The following is an 18,168-nucleotide window of genomic DNA, read 5'->3' on the forward strand; positions in this document are numbered from 1 at the left end:
CATAGGGTGATATGACTCATTTTATTATTTCGGGTGCTCTGATTCAGCTGTCATTTCTCATAGACAGCCTTGCTACAGGGGATAATTGTAATAGAAAAAGATATGGGACTGGGAGACGCGCGACTCCACAGCAGCTTCCCGGCTCACGTCGCTCCCACAACCCAAACAGCTTTTAATTTCAGTTTTTCCCCCTCTCTCATCCCGTACGCAGTATTTGTCTAGGCCCTATTACATTTGAGAAAGAATGAATGTTGCAGCCGGCCATGATGCTTTGATCGACCGACGCACCTTTCTGACAGCTGAGGAGTGGGCTTTTTTTCTTCCTCGTCTCCCCTCAGCTTCTTCTCAGCTCTGTATTACTATGTGCTGCCTCTGGTGAATCTCTCTTAAAGACATGCTCTGGTACTTTGGCAACTAAGAAAGTATTTTTTAAACCTCTCACCTCCCACAATTTGTCAATGTGTAGTTCATACATGTATAACCTATGAGCAGAAGTGCCTAAATTAGCCACGAAATCCATAGTTTGAAAGCGACTGTTTTCTTGAGGCTGTGCCGGGCCATTTTCCCGACATTTCCCCCGACGTGGGCCAGCCCCTTAGCAATTAGAGTTCTAGCCAATGAGCTTCAGCCCCTCGCATTTGAGTGACAGCTAGCAAGAGGCCTGCCCAGTGTTATCCAATGAGGTTGCAGAGCGAGAGACCGAGAGCGAGAGACCGAGAGCGAGACAGACCGAGAGCGAGACAGACCGAGAGCGAGACAGACCGAGAGCGAGACAGACCGAGAGCGAGACAGACCGAGAGCGAGACAGACCGAGAGCGAGACAGACCGTGAGAGACAGACCGTGAGAGACAGACCGAGTGAACGTGGTGCACACATCTGCACATTGTGACGCGGAACAGGGACCACTTTTGGCTTGTGAGTGCTACTTTCAGAACTACTGGCTAACCCAGTCGTAATGTTTCCAAAATGATATTCGGAAATGGTGATTCATAGAGAAAGATGTAGGAAACAGGTCTCCTCCTTGTCTTTGAGGCAGTTGAAAACAAACCCTCTGCTCGCATCACCCGCTCTAGTTTAGAGCCTCATTTGCCGTGACTCATTTTATTGTGACTCAAAACATAATTGCAGCAATCCTCCAAGCTTATTAATTTTAATGCAACTTAACTCCTATTTCGAGGTGGGTTTGGAGCACTCCTCTGTCAGGGATTTTAATTTGGTGGGCGCTCTCGCGCTGACACACGATGCCTGCACCTTGGGGCGCATGAATCATCCGCGTGTTTTGCTTTGTTTGTCGAAGTCGACAGGCACGGTTACTCACAAGTGAAGCAGAATTGAATTTCCTTTCATTTTTTTCACCTAAAACAAATTCCTCCAGTCTTGTCAAACTATCATCACGGAGGACGAACGCACACAGTGATTCTGAAAGGACTGTACTTTAAATGCAGACAACCTGCTGGAAAAGGAACTATTACATAAATTATTTGTTTGAATTTCGAAGACCTGTGGGAAGGGCTGAGGATGACATCTCGTGGAGACGGGTAGCGTGCTGCGAACCGACAGCGGCACCCCCTCCAAAACCGGCAGCGCTAATGCATGCGGAAGGGACGCTCCGCGGCGAGGCAGCATGCCGCAGTTTGCAGACGCCTCATTCGACTTGATTGCAGCAACTGTTACGGTACTCTCCTGTTGGATCTATTAAACAGTGAGTCTGCGATAGACCACAGCGATATCTGCAGGACTTAATTCATTCAGATGTTGCAGCTTGCTCGTTACGGAAGTGTAGTGTCTAGTGACGAGTGTTGAGCAGTGCTTCAAGTCACCTATCCACTAAAGGGTGATTTGTATAGGGCCACAAATGATCTTTCTTCCTTTTATTAAAAAATGTTTTTGCTCTCTCCATCTCATTATAAGATACTGTATGAGTGCATAGTGCCATTCCATTGCAGGGCCTCAACCCATGTTACACTCTCTCTTCCACAACCCCTCCCCTAACGACTGACTACACCCAGCTGTGCTCATTTCCGCAGGACGTGGTGTCGACAAACATCAGAGACTTCCCTGACCATCGACGGCATGGTGTTTGTTATTGATCTCGGATTTGCCGTCCCTCCTCTCCCCAGCCTAATCTCCTCCGATCGTCTGCCTCTGTTGCCTGAAAATCCCCAGATAAACAGAGCAGCGCTGCACCTGACAGCGGCAGAGATAGAAAAGCCAGTTATTAATTCTGCTGACATTTCTCCAGCACGGAGCCAAGTCATACATGTGGCTCAATCAGAGATGATATATGCACCCGGCGGATTGTCTGTGTGTGCGCGTTTGTGTGTGTGTGATATGGGAATGTGTGTTAGTGTCTCGTCCTCTGTGTGTGAAACTCAATTCCCCCTGTAACCTGCACACAAACACTGGTCTATTTCTCCACCTCGTAACCTTGATGCTCCCTATGCCACATCCCGTTTCTAAATGTTAGTGTACCTGTGTTTTGGGTTGCAGAGAAATTCCCTGGTTTTCCCCAAAATCCCAGTTGGAGGATCCCTGGAATCAGGAGGGAATAAGCAGAAAATCCGGAATTATCCAACCAGGATTTCTGTTAAACCAGGGAATTATTTTTAAGTACCCAGATTTCTGCTACCCTCCCTACCTGTGTTTGTTTATGAAAGAGTGATTTGAATCCAGTCTATGCCGCACCTGTCTGCCTTGCTGTTTCTGCCAGGTGTATAATTCTCATATCGGAGTGGAGTCCGTCCTAGTGACAGCCATCAGCAAAGCATCGGCCCAACACAGAGAAGGCCTACAAGACCGAGATGCAGGTTCGTCGTGGCACAGCTAGAATAATCACATTGTTCCCAGATGAATTGATGTCTACAACCGATTGATTCTTCAAAGCTTAGAGGATAGGAATGCTAATATCCGGTGGTTTAGCCATACCTACATCATACATTATTTCCAGAGTTTTCATTTATCGCTTACTCACATCCGTGATTCATATAAGCGTAGTTGACTTGTACCTCGAGGCTATACAGAGAAAAAGCCTATGCACATAGAAATATCTCCATTCCCAGTTATCCAGTATTTCCACCCAGAACTAAAAGTCGCCTTTTCTTTTTTCAGCCCTTTTCACTCGGAGAACTGGTTTCCCCACCAATCACCCACAGCCTTTTTTAATAACCTGCGCCAGTGACACGGACCCCCCCCCCGTGACAAATGAACACGTGAAAGACCCAGTCCTCCACTTTAACAGGGTAATTCTTTCACGTCATGCCGACTGGCAGAGGGATTTGAAAACAAGTTAAATAGCCCTTCAAAACAGCCCCAGACTTCCATTTTCTGTTCACTTTGACGTACGAGATAATCGGCACCCTGACTAATTCATTTTGATTTGAACCCCTCCCCTCCGGTTTCCCCTCTTCTTACTCTATGACAGGACAAAACGTATCCAGATATTTTGAGGTCCAACCTGGATTCGGTCGTGCTGCAGCTCAAGAAGCTAGGTACCGACGACTTGGTACATTTCGACTTCATGGACCCACCAGGTAAGAGGTCTTATATTGCATTTAGACAAAAGGCATCCATTTTGTTTTTGTGATACTTGGGGCCCTATCCAGTCAATCTCAGTCGAGGCTAAATGAACATTCTTGCTGTGCATTGCGTGTGTATACAGTGTGATTGTATACGTTGCTGACAGTTTGTTTCACAGTGTAAATCACAAAGCCAAACATGCATTTCTTTCACAGAAAAAAAGGTGAATGTTCTTGACTCATCCTGGAAACCCTGTTACGGAGATTGATTGAATAGGGCCCCAAGTTGTATATTGTGGGCTTTGATAAATAACATCATGGTGAATTTGTCTCACTGATCACAGAACCATCTGTTAAGGTCTAATGAACAGACATAGACCGGTAGAAACTGTTGCTCTGATGTCCACAAAACCTTTTGTTTAACTGTAGATGTTTGATGTATGACACCCAATCTGGATCAGAAAAGTCACTTGAGAGCTTAAATCTTAAAAAAAAAAAACACATTCTAGAGTAGTTAATAATAAATAAATAATAATTTAGCAGTCTTGAAAGTTGAGCAGAATGGTCAGATTGGACCTTGTGGTTATTTGCTCTTTTGTTAGAATAGGTGGTTAAACTCCACTGTCAAAATCAGTCTGTTTCTATCCGCTTTGTGGGTACATGGTGTAGTTTGTGGCTGGTCAGTCGGTGTGTTTGGGCTACGGCTTCTCCAAGCGCTCCCCCTGTTCATCTGTACTGGGCTGGAGCCTGGACAGAACACACAGAGGCACTTAGTCTCATCCCAAATGTCACACTCGAAAGACACTAAGCCAGGCCACTAACTTCCTTCCCTTCCCAGCAGCCCTAGAGCCAATGCGCCGTGTGTGTTCTTACTCTCCCCAAGGAGAACCCCCCTTCCCTCGGCCTCTCTCTACCTAGCCTCAAGCCCACACACTCCCCCTCTCTCTCCACCTTAATACAGTTTTCATCTCCCCTCCGAGATTAAACCCATCTCTCCCCATCCGCTGCGGCAAACGCCATTTTGAGAATGAAATTGGTTACATCAATAGCCCCGGTATCACCTTGGCTATTGCCTTCTCTTTATATTCCGCCAATGAAACGTGACTGACCTACTCTCCCTACCTCCGCCACCCACCCCCCTCACCCTCTCCCAGCACGCAAGCTTCAGCCCCCCGCCGGCCCACTCAAGCCCTGTCCATTAAGTCTAATTGGAAATGAGGGGAAGGAATGATGACCTTATTCATCTATACTGAAAAATATATATAAAACGCAACTTTTTTTTTTACACCGAGTTACAGTTCATAAAAGCAAATCAGTCAATTGAAATGAATTCATTAGGCCCTAATCTATTGATTTCACATGACTTGCCATTGGAGGGCTTAGGCCCACCCACTGGGGAGCCAGGCCCAGCCAATCAGTGATTTTTTACAGACATAAATAGTCCTCAGAAATAATATTCTTGTGCGTATGGAAAATGTCTGGGATTTTTTTATTTCAGCTCATGAAACCAACACTTTACACGTTGCGTTTATATTGTGGAATATATGGAAGTTGTACACGCTGTCAGTGGAGGCGCTGGGTCTGTCTAACTAGCTGCTCAGTGCCCCGGGTACACAAGCTGATTGGAATAGAAAGATAAAAGAGCTGGAGGAGGCTGTGCCATCGCTCCAACGCACTACAAAGCTTCTCCTCCAAGAAAAGCCTTTGTATCTCGCTGGCACACAGGTCAATTTGACATGCGGTGCAGAAGAACCACTCCCTAAAAGGCTACACCGGAGTTGTGGGTTCAGCCAAGTGAATCTCTGGACCTGGTTAAAGAGAGCCATGGAATTGGATCTCCAGGTAGAGGGGCATGATTGGAACATGTTTTTCTCCTTAGCCTGTTTGATTGTCCGGGTGTTCGCTTCATTAGGAGACATGGGAACACACACACACACAAAAAACAAAGCGTCTGCTCAACAAAGGGCTTGAGAGATGAAATGCTTCCTTGAGACAATTGAAAACCTCTGTTGCTCGATAATGGTGTGGAGGATGCTTCACATTAGCCTTTTGTTTTCATTTGTCATTAATTTGGGCACATTAAAAGGATTTAATCGTGACTTGGGTTTGTGCTACTGTTATTAAGACAAAGTGGGAATATTGTCATGGAGCTGTTGTCCGTTGTGGCTGTATTTCATGAAACAGGCAGGCTGATACCTAGGAGTGGGCTAGGATTATCAAGGGTTATCAAAGAACACAGGCATGAAGGCCATTGGCCTTTAGTCTGTGTTAGGCTAGATTGGAGTTCGGCCTGAATCTTAGGGTGGAAATTGAGTTTCTTCGTTGTAACCAGGGAGCACACGAATGGCCTGTCTATTTCTCTGTTGACCTGCCTCGCTCCACGCTCAATAAGTACCGTGGCATGAACCCATATGGAAAATCTAAGAGAAATCAGTAGCGATTTACAGGAAGGACCAGCCCTGGTGGGATTCATTTGCTTTGTGACATTTGCAGAGTAGTACATTTCAAAGCCAATGTGAGTTTAATGTACCTTTTAGCCTTTAGTCCCATTGATTTGGCCCTTGGTTAATATATCGGATTCTCGTGTATTGAGGCGGTCAATAGTTTCTTTCTGATGAGGTGAGCCATAGATTGCATTTCCACACAATCTGTAAAATCCGATTTTCGTCCACAAGGAGTGGGTGAGCCACAAGCCATTGGTGTAGTAACACACTGGCATCAACATGGTTGAATCAACATCATTAAACTCACATTGGCTCCCGAGTGGCGCAGTGGTCTAAGACACTGCATCTCACTGCAAGAGGCGTCACTGCAGTACCTGGTTCGAATCCAGGCTGCATCACATCCGGCTGTGATTGGGATTCCCATAGGGCGGCGCACAATTGGCCCAGCGTCGTCCGGGTTTGGCCGGTAGGCCATTATTGTAAATAAGAATTTGTTCTTAACTGACAAAAGCAATTCAAGTAAATTGAACCAACATGGAATAGACGTTGAATTGACGCCTGTGCCCAGTGGGAAGTGATGCGGGTAGCTCTCACTTTAGTATAAAAAGTAGGGTTGATGCCCCAAATCGATATTTGTTCATCATAAGAATATACCCCCTTGCATTTTGAAAGAGGCTTTTTTCTTCCTTATTTGAGAGAGATGAAAGCGAACAACACGGCCCTCAGCTGAAGCTAATTTTCAGTTAACATGCAACTGGTCATTAGGCTTCAATTCTCCCGAGCCAAAGGTCAATAATTGCATCTTGGGGAAAAATCTTTTAACCAAACATTGGGAGCCTTGTGTTGATGCATTAAGTTAAGGGTTCCCCTGTAATTGCATTAGTTGTTTTGAATCGGGGGAGCGGAGGATTAAAAATGAGCCTCCCCGCCACGGTTACAAAATTGGCGTCCAGGGTAACGGCCACCACGACACACACACACAGAGGTGCTTTCCTTCTGTTCTTCTTTACCTCCTCTGCCATCCCTTATTCTTCCTTGTTTTCTCTCCAATTTCAAAATGTATTCAACTGCTCCAACGGGATCCTGTCCATCACAGCCATGCTGTCAGGTAATAGTCAGGGAGAAAAGTGCGCTATGCCAATCACAAGCCTCCGTCACTATTGTAGGCGATACCTTGCCCTCCATCCCCCACAAAATATAGATTCAGTGAACTGCACCTGTTGCTACTTGTCCCCTTAGTTGTCTAGATGATGCTCCCTTTCAACCTTGACCCCTTTCTTGTTTAGTCTATTTGACCAGACAGTTTTTGGAGATAATTAGATATGTTCAAGTAATGAACTTCTCCTGAAACCCAACATTTTGATGTGCTTAGGTTTGCAGACAACATTTGTTGACACTAAATCTGGTCCATTTCACACCAGCTGTTTCATTAGAAAAACATATTTGTCCGGAAAGATCGTAAAACCATGCCTCTTTGTCAGTGTAGCAATGCCATCTCTCTAGCACTGAGACTACAATGAGCTCCAACAAGAGCTGTGTAAAGGAGGTGTAATCTCAGTAACGATGTTGATGAATGTGATTTGACTGCGGCTGATAGCAAATGTAATCTCATGGTGCTTTAGATCTGCCTACTACAGACAGACTAGTCTTTGCTCCCTGCATGTAGATGGGAGAGGGCATGAAGGTTCGCCCACGACCCCACTGGGCACAGTGATGTACAGTGCCTTGCGAAAGTATTCACCCCCCTTGGTATTTTTCCTATTTTGTTGCCTTACAACCTGGAATTAAAATAGTTTGGGGGTTTGTATCATTTGATTTACATAACATGCCTAACACTTTGAAGATGCAAAATATTTGTGAAATAAACAAGAAGACAAAAAAATACTTTGTAGAGCCACCTTTTGCAGCAATTACAGCTGCAAGTCTCTTGTGTTATGTCTCTATAAGCTTGGCACATCAAGCCACTGGGATTTTTGCCCATTCAATGCAAAACTGCTCCAGCTCCTTCAAGTTGGATGTGTTCCTGCTGGTGTACAGCGATCTTTAAGTCATACCACAGATTCTCAATTGGATTGAGGTCTGGGCTTTGACTAGGCCATTCCAAGACATTTAAATGTTTTCCCTTAAACCACTCAAGTGTTGCTTTAGCAGCATGCTTAGGGTCATTGTCCTGCTGGAAGGTGAACCTCTGTCCCAATCTCAAATCTCTGGAAGACGGAAACAGGTTTCCCTCAAGGATTTCCCTGTATTTAGCACCATCCATCACTTCTGGATGAAGAAAAGTGATGAAAAAAGTGAAAAACACAGCATGATACTGCCACCACCATGGTTCGCTGTACGGATGGTGTGCTCGGGGTGAGGTGTTGGGTTTGTGCCAGACATAGCGTTTTCCTTGATGGCCAAAAAGCTACATTTTAGTCTCATCTGACCAGAGTGCCTTCTTCCATATGTTTGGGGAGTCTCCCACATAACTTTTGGCGAACACCAAACGTGTTTGCTTATTTGTTTCTTTAAGCAATGGCTTTTTTCTATCCACTCTTCCGTAAAGCCCAGCTCTGTGGAGTGTACAAGCTTAAAGTGGTCCTTTGGAGCTTTGCAGCTCCTTCAGGGTTATCTTTGGTCTCTTTGTTGCATCTCTGATTAAATGCCCCCCTTGCCTGGTTCGTGAGTTTTGGTGGGCGGCCCTCTCTTGGCAGGTTTGTTGTGGTGCCATATTCTTTCCATTTTTTAATAACGAATTTAATGGTGCTCCGTGGGATGTTAAAAGTTTTGGATATTTTTTATAACCCAACCCTGATCTGTACTTCTCCACAACTTTGTCCCTGACCTGTTTGGAGAGCTCCTTGGTCTTCATGGTGCCGCTTGCTTAGTGGTGTTGCAGAATCTGGGGCCTTTCAGTATATATACACTGAGATCATGTGACACTTAGATTGCCCACAGGTGGACTTTAATTAATTATGTGACTTCTGAAGGTAATTGGTTGCACCAGATCTTATTTAGGGGCTTCATAACAACGAATACATATGCACGCACCACTTTCAATTTTTTTCCATTTGATTTCACCAATTTGGACTATTTTGTGTATGTCCATTACATTTAATCCAAATAAAAATCTATTTAAATTACAGGTTGTAATGCAACAAAATAGGAAAAACGCCAAGGGGGGTGAATACTTTTGCAAGGCACTATTGAAAAGAAGAGGGATAGCAAAAGGAGCTGGAGGTGTCAGTTAGTTAATATTTGTCAGGCAGGAAACATGTTTGTCTACAGTAAATTAATGAGTTTATAGGCTAGTCTCAGCAGGACCAATGTGCTCTGGCAGTAATTGCACTTTAGGCTTGCCAAAGCAGAATGCTCCTCATTGAGATTAATCCGATACTTTTGAATGGGGGGAAAGGGAATTTAACTAGCTAGCTATTTGGACACACCACACATTTTATAACGGGTGTGTCAGGGAACCCAGTTTTCTGCTGAGTTCACTACCGAGTCAGCAGTGGAACCTAGGCCTAGCCTCGCACAGGCAACCAAGTGCAGGGGTTCGTTAAACACTCCGCTTTCACCGGTTAAGTCCATGACGGAGCATGCTTTGACGTGAGGCGGCTCCGAGCAAGTTGTGGGAGGGCGGGAGGTGTTTGATGCAGTCTTGATGTACGAGTGCTTTTCCGCTTGGGTGCAAGACCAGGGTTTTCCCTCTCTTAACTGCTCAGTCCCAGATTGAGTGGTTAGGAGGACACTTTGCCTTTGGTCTCTTTCTGCACCACCGTTGAAAGAGTTTGAGTCAGATGCAGGCTAGTTTCATTGATGCCCTTTTGCCAACAAGTTTGAGTAAATATACTTTTTTGGGGGGGGTTGCAGCCCCTTTCCATGCCCCTCCTCTCATCCCTTGGTTGAGTTTCGGTTATGCAGTACACAGCTCATCAAATAGCCAAACTCAGTCCTGCGCAAAGCAGGAGAAAGCCATCCCTCCTTCACACTCTCCCACCTCCCTTCACCTCCTGTTCCAATATGCACCTGTATGCCCTGTGAAGTGCTCTCTGACCTTGTTCCTCTCTGTGGGAATTGATAAAATCATACATATGCGTGGCTGTGTTGGAGTCCATACCAACCTCGTTTAGTCCCACAGTGTTTCGTGTGACCCACGGAGGCTAGGAAGGCCGCCGAGGAGTCCAAGATAAGGTTCACCCACATTGATGGAAATCACCTGACCCTCCTCAACGTCTATCACACCTTCAAACAGAGTATGTGTCCTTCACTAAAATGTCCATCAAGCATGCTTTGTAACCCAGGACTAGACTAAATCTGTCTCCGGTAAACCAACCTTAATGTCACCTAACATAAATCTCTCGCCTCTCACAGACCACGAGTTGAAGTAGTGGTGCTACGACAACTTTGTGAACTACTGGTCGCTGACAACGTGCACCAGCAGCTGTACCGGATCATGGACCTCTTCAACCTGCCCCGCTGCAGCACAGAGTTCACCAGCAGACACTACTATATCAACATTCACAGAGCACTGGTCCCCGGATTCTTCATGCAGGTCAGTGCTCACCGGCCAAACAGAGAAAGGGCCCAGAGGGTTCTGTCTCAGTATGTGTCATCATGCTCGACGGTGCCATTATGTTCCCCAACAACACAGCACTTGGTTTTGACCTTTAGGCAGAAGTCCCTTGTTCCCAAAACATCACAGACCAGAGTGGAGTATGTAGATTAGTCAGCTACACCATAGCTGTGTTCAAATACTCATACTAACAGTACTATTTGTGACATTCATTGAGTATGCTTATTGGTCATAGTCTGGATCGAGTTTGTATGCCAAAAGTTCCCTGATGTCGTACTAAATTCACCAAAATATGAAGTATACACGCAGTGGACATTATTTCTGTACTTTTAGGGCCCATAATGCAAGACTTCAGGAAATGGGCACAGCTTCACAATATTTCCAGAATTGAAGAAAATATGCAGCCGAAGTCCGACAAGAGCGGATACAAATTAATTGCTTTAACTAATTATGAAAAATGTTAAGAAAATGTTGAGCAATGTAATAAAGTAATTACTTTTCAAAAGTTACGCTACACGTTATGTTGGCTGACAATGTGTTGGCTACTCTATCCTTATGAACCGCATAGCATATCATTACAGCAGTATGTACTGGTATGTTATCTAGCTACCTCGTTAGTTGGCTACTAATACATTGAACTTGCCAGTATATGAACTATATGCCATCTAACTACCCATCGTTTATTGACTTGATTATCCATGTCATTAGCTCAGTGGTATAGTCGTTGTGCGTTCAATGGACATAAATTTGCTCTGGCTATCTACTCCGATTTCAGAGCACTCTCGTCTGAGTGTGCTAGAGCGCAGAATAACTGATGAACAAACGCTCAACACCCGTTTTAATATGGCTGGTGTCAGTAAACGTCAGCAATTTTTTTTAAATTAAATTGTTGCCAGCAGCACAGTTAGTGACCAACGCTCTGGATAACGTGAAAACAACCTAACCAGATCTGCTATGGTGAGTAAAATGGTCAGAGTGAGGTATTTTCTCATTTGTGTCTGAAAGTAGCTAGCCAGTTAGCTTGTGTGCTTGACTTCAGTGCAGTTGTGATGGTCAGAACGCTCGGCTCAACCCTACTCCTCGGCCAGTGTGCGCACTGAACGCTCTGAGAGGGGAAACGCTCAGAATTTACGAATGGACAATCTGACAACGCTCTGAATTTAAGAACGCCCAGAGCACACTATGACACTCAAGATTGAATTCACGAACACAAAAATGTCTAGCTAGTAATTTGTTATGCTAGCAAGAGGTTGCATAGCAACATCATCAAGTTCCGGTAGACAAGCATAGCGCTAGTATGCTCAACTGAAAAGGATACAGTTTGTTTACAATATACAAAAATTAACTAATAGTAAATACTGTATACACTCATTAAGTATGTAGTATGTTAGTCTGGGTATTCGAACACAGCCCTAGTCAATGAGTGTGCAAAACATGTGATTTCGTTTAGACTGACCAAGTGAATCCAGGTGAAAGCTACGATCCCTTGTTGATGTCACTAGTTAAATCCACTTCAAATCAGTGTAGATGAAGGGGAGGAGACAGGTTAAATAAGGATTTTTAAGCCTTGAGACATGGATTGTGTTTGTGTGCCATTCAGAGGGTGAATGGACAAGACAAAAGATTGAAGTTCCTTTGAATGGTTATGGTAGTAGGTGATAGGCGCACTGGTTTGAGTGTGTCGAGAACTGCAAAGCTGCTGGGTTTTTCACATTCAGTTTCCTTTGTGTATCAAGAATGATCCACACCCCAAAGGACATCCAGCCAACTTGACACAACTGTGGGAAGCATTGGAGTCAACATGGGCCAATATCCCTGTGGAACGCTTTCAACAACTTGTAGTACGAGTGCTCTTGTCACAAACTGTTGCAAGCTGATGAGGAGCCTCTGGCTGGAGACTGCATCCTGTTAGATACGCACTCAGTTTATTGGGTACACCTGTCTAGTACCGGGTCAGACCCCCCTTTGCCTCCAGAACAGACGGAATTCTTCAGGGCATTTAACAAGGCGTCGGAAACATTCCACAGGGATGTTGGTCCATGCTGACGTAATGGCATCATGCAGTTGCTGCAGATTGGACGGCAGTACATTCATGTTGTGAACAGCCTGTTCCATCTCATCCCAAAGATGCTCTATTGGATTGAGGTCTGGGGACTGACCAGGCCACCCAAGTAAACTGAACTCACTGTCATGTTCCAGGCGATGTTTTTCCACTCCTCAATTGTCCCAGGAGGGTGGACGTTTCTGGATCCGGCGTGCCTGGCAACGACGATAATACCACGCCCAGTCACTTAGGTCACTCTTTTTATCCATTTTAATGTTCAATCGAACTGTAACTGAATGCCTCGATGCCTGTCTGCCAGCTTTATATAGCAAGCCATGGCTACATGACTCACTGACTGTAGAAGTGATCCATTTTCGTGAACGGTGTAGTGAATCTAATAAACTAGCCGGTGTGTCTAGTTAAGCTTATGAATAATGACACACACCACGTAGACATAGAAAGTGTTCATTAAATGTACTTTTTGGTGAAAAACAAAAATGCCCATATACAGGCTATGGCACTTTCCAAAACAAGATACCGGATACTTCGGAATTTTGGCAATAAAGCCCTTTATCTCCTTCCCCAGAGTCAGATAAACTCATGGATACCATTTTTATGTATCTGCATCCAGTATTAAGGTAGTTAAATAGGTTACATTCAGTCACAGAAAGCTAACTTTGCTAGCTAGCTTATCACTTCACCCTAAAACTGTATTTGTTTAATGCAAACCATAACGCAAAGTATGCTGATTGGCTGCAAAAACGTTAACTGAGTTACATGACTGGTATTTCACTTTCTTGACAAACTGTTGCATATGAGAGGAGTGTCTTGAGAGTGATGTCTGCATCCAGTCTTAAAGCAATATACACACAATATCCCATAATGACAAATCGAAAACAGGTTTAGAAATTTCTGCAAATCTATTAAAAATTAGAAACTGAAACACCTTATTTACATAAGTATTCAGAACCTTTGCTATGAGACTCGAAATTGAGCTCAGGTGCATCCTGTTTCCATTGATCATCCTTGATGTATCTAAAACTTGATTGGAGTCCACCTATGGTAAATGATTGGACATGATTTGTTAAGTCACACAGTTGACAGTGCATGTCAGAGCAAAAACCAAGCCATGAGGTCAAAGGAATTGTTCGTTGAGCTCCGAGACAGGATTGTGTCGAGGCACAGATCTGGGGAAGGGTACCAACACATTTCTGCAGCATTGAGGGTCCAAGAAAACAGTGGCCTCCATCATTCTTAAATGGAGGATGTTTGGAACCACCAAGATTCTTCCTAGACCTGGCCACCCGGCAAAACTGAGCAATCGGGGGAGAAGAGCCTTAGTCAGGGAGGTGACCAAGTACCTGATGGTCACTCTGACAGAGCTATAGGAGTTAATCTGTGGAGATGGGAGAACCTTCCAGAAAGACAACCATCCCTGCAGCATCCCACCAATCATTTCTTTATGGTAGTGGCCAGACGGAAGCCACTCCTAAGTAAAAGGCACATGACAACACGCTTGGAGTTTGCCAAAAGGCACCTAAAGACTCTCAAACCATGAGAAACTAAGTGTAGATTATCTGGTCTGATGAACTCAAGATTGAACTCTTTGGCCTGAATGCCAAGCATCACGTCTGGAGGAAACCTGGCACCATCCCTACAGTGAAGTATGGTGGTGGCAGCATCATGCTGTGGGGATGTTTTTCAGCAGTAGGGACTGGGAGACTAGTCAAGATCGAGGGAAAGATGAATGGAGTAAAGTACAGAGAGCTCCAGAGCGCTCAGGACCTCAGACCGGAGCGAAGGTTCACCTTCCAACAGGACAATGACCCTAAGCACACAGCCAAGACTATGCAGGAGTGGCTTCGGGACAAGTGTCTGAAAGTCCATGAGTGGCCCAGCCAGAGCCCGGACTTGAACACGATCAAACATCTCTGGAGAGACCTGAAAATAGCTGTGCCGCAACGCTCCCCATCCAACCTGACAGAGCTTGAGAGGATCTGCAGAGAAGAATTGGAGACTCCCCAAACACAGGTGTACCAAGCTTGTAGCATCATACCCAAGAAGACTCGAGGCTGTAATCGCTGCCAAAGTTGCTTCAACAAAGTACAGAGTAAAGGGTCTAAATACTTATGTAAATGTGACATTAGTTTTATTTTGAATAAATGAGCAAAAAATTCTAAAAACCTCTTTTTGCTTTGTCATTATGGGGTATTGTGTGTAGATTGAGGGGAAAAAGCAATTTTGTAACGTAACAAAATGTGGAAAAAGTCAAGGGGGTCTGAATAGTTTCCTTAGACACTGTACATCTTGATTGACCAAGTTTATCAATAGAGATTTACCATTGAAATCTAAATATTACCATTATGTTGTTAGATTAGGTAAGACAAAGTTACATTTGGTTTATTAAAAAATGTATTAATCTCTGGACCACCTGTTGTCATCAAAATGTTGTAATGTAATGATATTGAATATCGGCATAAAATATCAGACAGACAGACATCGGCCTCCTTGACCCCTCTCCAATTTCTTTATTTAAAAAAAATCAGTATCGGCCTGCAAAAAAAAATGCATATCAGTCGTTGTAACACAACAAGTCAAGATACTTATTGTAATGGATAGCCTCCCCTAGGTGTACACACACAGGCGCTACCAGTTAAACACATAATAAGAAATCAAGTCAATTTGCTGCCCACTCAGGGAAAATAAATGACATTTTGTTGAAAGTCCATTTCCGGAGGGAACCTGAAAACATGCGACCTGACAAGTTGAATTACGACATTAATATTTAAATATTTGTCAACATTAACCTTTATCACAAAGACAAATTTGTAGCTCATGTTGCAGTTTAGGGGCGTTTGAACGCACGTCTTTGTGCGGAGAGGACTTTATTGAGACTGATTGCCCTGGTTAATCGCAACAGCCGTCGTCTGCATATTAAAGTACCACGAAAGGAAACAAGAAAACTCACCGCCCTCTTAACTTGGCGAAGTTTAAATCCCCTATGCCCAGAGCTGCCGCTTCCCCCCCCCCCCCCCCCCCCCCCCCCCATTTCTGTGGAATTGATTGTGTTCATTGTACATTAAGGTAGGCACTACATTCCATGAGGTCAGTGTTGTTCAACCGTACTAGTCCCATTTGGCATCAAGTATCCTACATGGTAATAACTGTTCGATTGTTGCATCACTTCAGGCTAGAAAACAAACCTACAGAAGAGGAGCGCTCGGTCAGGAAACGTGTTAAATGCTTATGGACTTTATGATATACTGTATGGGTTGGATCTTGACATGTACTGTAGTTAGTCTTGTGTGCCCTGTCTGACTAATATCTAGCCTACGTTTTCCTGTCTGTCTGTGTGTCTACCAGGTAGCCCATTTGGAGCACACAGGCCACTAGCTGACGGTGAAGGACAACCAGGTGGTCCAGCTGCACCAGTCCTGTGTGCGACCACAAGCCGGAGTGGGTGATATACAATGAGTTTGTGCTGACCACCAAGAACTACATCCGCACCTGCACCGACATCAAACCAGAGTGGTATTTAGAAAACATGTGTATTGTTTGCATTGTTAGGTATACTGCACTGTTGGAGCTAGAAACAATCATTTCGCTGAACCTTTCTATAAAATACGTGTACGCTACCAATAGAATTAGATTTGGTAAGTTGTCAGCAGCTTACTGGCTGCCTAGGCCTATATCCATCTTGTCTAGTGAGTTGACTGCAGGCCTATAGTCAGTCCTCTCCTAGATTCTGCTAGGTGTGTGTCTATGTGCTTGGCTGCAGTCAACCCGCCTGCTCCGATATTCCTCTAGACCTGTGAGAATGTGTGTGTACACGTGTGTGAACAAGCAGTCAGCCTGCTCCTTGTGTGTGTGTGTGTTTGTGAGACAGTGTGCACATTGTTGGATTACGTGGGTGTTTGTTCATCTGTCTGTGTGTGCTTGCGCATTCATGTGTCGGATGAAGTGTCTGCGGCAATCTCTGTGTGCGAACGCGGGAGAGAAAGCCTTCTCTCTCTCACACACACACACACGTCATGACTAATATGTTTACTTGTCTCCTTTCCCAGGCTGGTGAAAATCGCCCCGCAGTACTAAGAGATGGATAACTTCCCCAACTGTGAAGCCAAGAGACAGTTGGAGCGCATCGTCGCTAAACTCTCAACCAAGGAATAATCTGTACTAACACTAGTGTGCATGAGAACAATACCATCACCACCAGCACTAAGGAACTCTTCATCTGAGCCTTGCATTTTCTTATTTTATTTTTATTTTTATTTTTTTTTTACCACCTGTGGTCATTGTGATTAACAGGTGGTTGGCATTGCTGTTGATCCTGGTTGGGAGTGAGCTCAGAAGGTTGAAATATTAAATGTATTTTAATAGCAGCAAAGCAGGAAGTAAAAGCAGGAAGTGTACCCATCAATATCAGCTGTGATCGTATGATTCAACTCAAATGACATTACAAAAAATACATTCCAGGTGTGTTCGTAAATTTAAACTGGAGTGCCAGAGAGTGCGCTCTGGGAGTTCTTAAATTCAGAGCTTTGTCAGATTGCCCGTTCGTAAATTCAGAGCATTTCGCTCTCAGAGCGCACACTGGACTCTCTGGCCGAGGAGTAAGGTTGATCCGAGCGTTCTGACCTCACAGAGGTAGTCAAGCACCCAAGCTAACTGGCTAATGTTGGCTAGCTACTTCCAGACACAAATTAGAGAACAGCTGACTCTGACCATTTTACTCGCCCTAGCAGAGATGTCGATGTTTACTGACACTGGCCATATTCAACCGGTGTTGAGCGTTCATAAATTCATTAATCAGTTATTCTGCACTCTGGCACACTCAGGCGAGAGTGCTCTGAAATCGGAGTAGATAGCCAGAGCGAATTTACAAACGCACCCTCCATTGCATGAGCGGCAGCAGTTAGCATATTTGAAATGAACCTTCTACATTACCATGGAAATGATTGCGTCACAATAACAGGCAGTCATTGCGAGTGTACCCATGAGTTTACCAGTCAAATTGTCAGGGTTAGAGCGTCCACGCCATTCTATGTCAATGTATGCTACTGCTGCATTGTGGGAGGTGTTGCCTAGGCAACCAAAGACTTGTTTGCTACAACATATTGCTTGTTTCCGCAAGGGAGAGGCTATACGGACACGCCTGGTGACCAAAATTTATGACGTAAGTCGCGCAGCGAGAGTTTAGGGGACGAACGGATTCAGTTATAGATCACCAGTTGGCTCCCTTTTCTGATCATCACTTGATTTCCCTGAATTTACAAGCTACTAAAAAAAAAAAGGTACTTGAGGATATTGGAAATTAAACAACACACTTCTTAAAGATCCTATTCCAATAAAGACCCTTCTCTGACAATTGGAGACCAATTACTTGATTAAATACTGACTACAAATCGACTGCTCTTGTTTATGCCAAAAGATTAAAGAATGGAATAGATACCATTATAAATGAGACTCTAACAGGATTTATGAAGGGCCATCACATAACCACAAACATTTGTTTAGTCTTGGACCTTCTAGATTATTCAGATGCAATTGATTCAGATGTGGTCGTCTTATTTTTGGACTTCTGTAAAGCCTGATACAATTGAACAT

The 18,168-nt window shown here is 44.3% G+C and overlaps 1 pseudogene; it reads left to right on the forward strand.

Annotated features, from left to right (window-relative positions):
• LOC120049490 overlaps positions 1-16,731 on the forward strand; it is a 37,710-nt pseudogene extending 20,979 nt beyond the window's left edge.
• Positions 16,732-18,168: the final 1,437 nt, after the last annotated feature.

This window comes from Salvelinus namaycush, chromosome 6, assembly GCF_016432855.1.
Source record: "Salvelinus namaycush isolate Seneca chromosome 6, SaNama_1.0, whole genome shotgun sequence".
In the NCBI taxonomy this organism is placed as follows: Eukaryota; Metazoa; Chordata; class Actinopteri; order Salmoniformes; family Salmonidae; genus Salvelinus; species Salvelinus namaycush.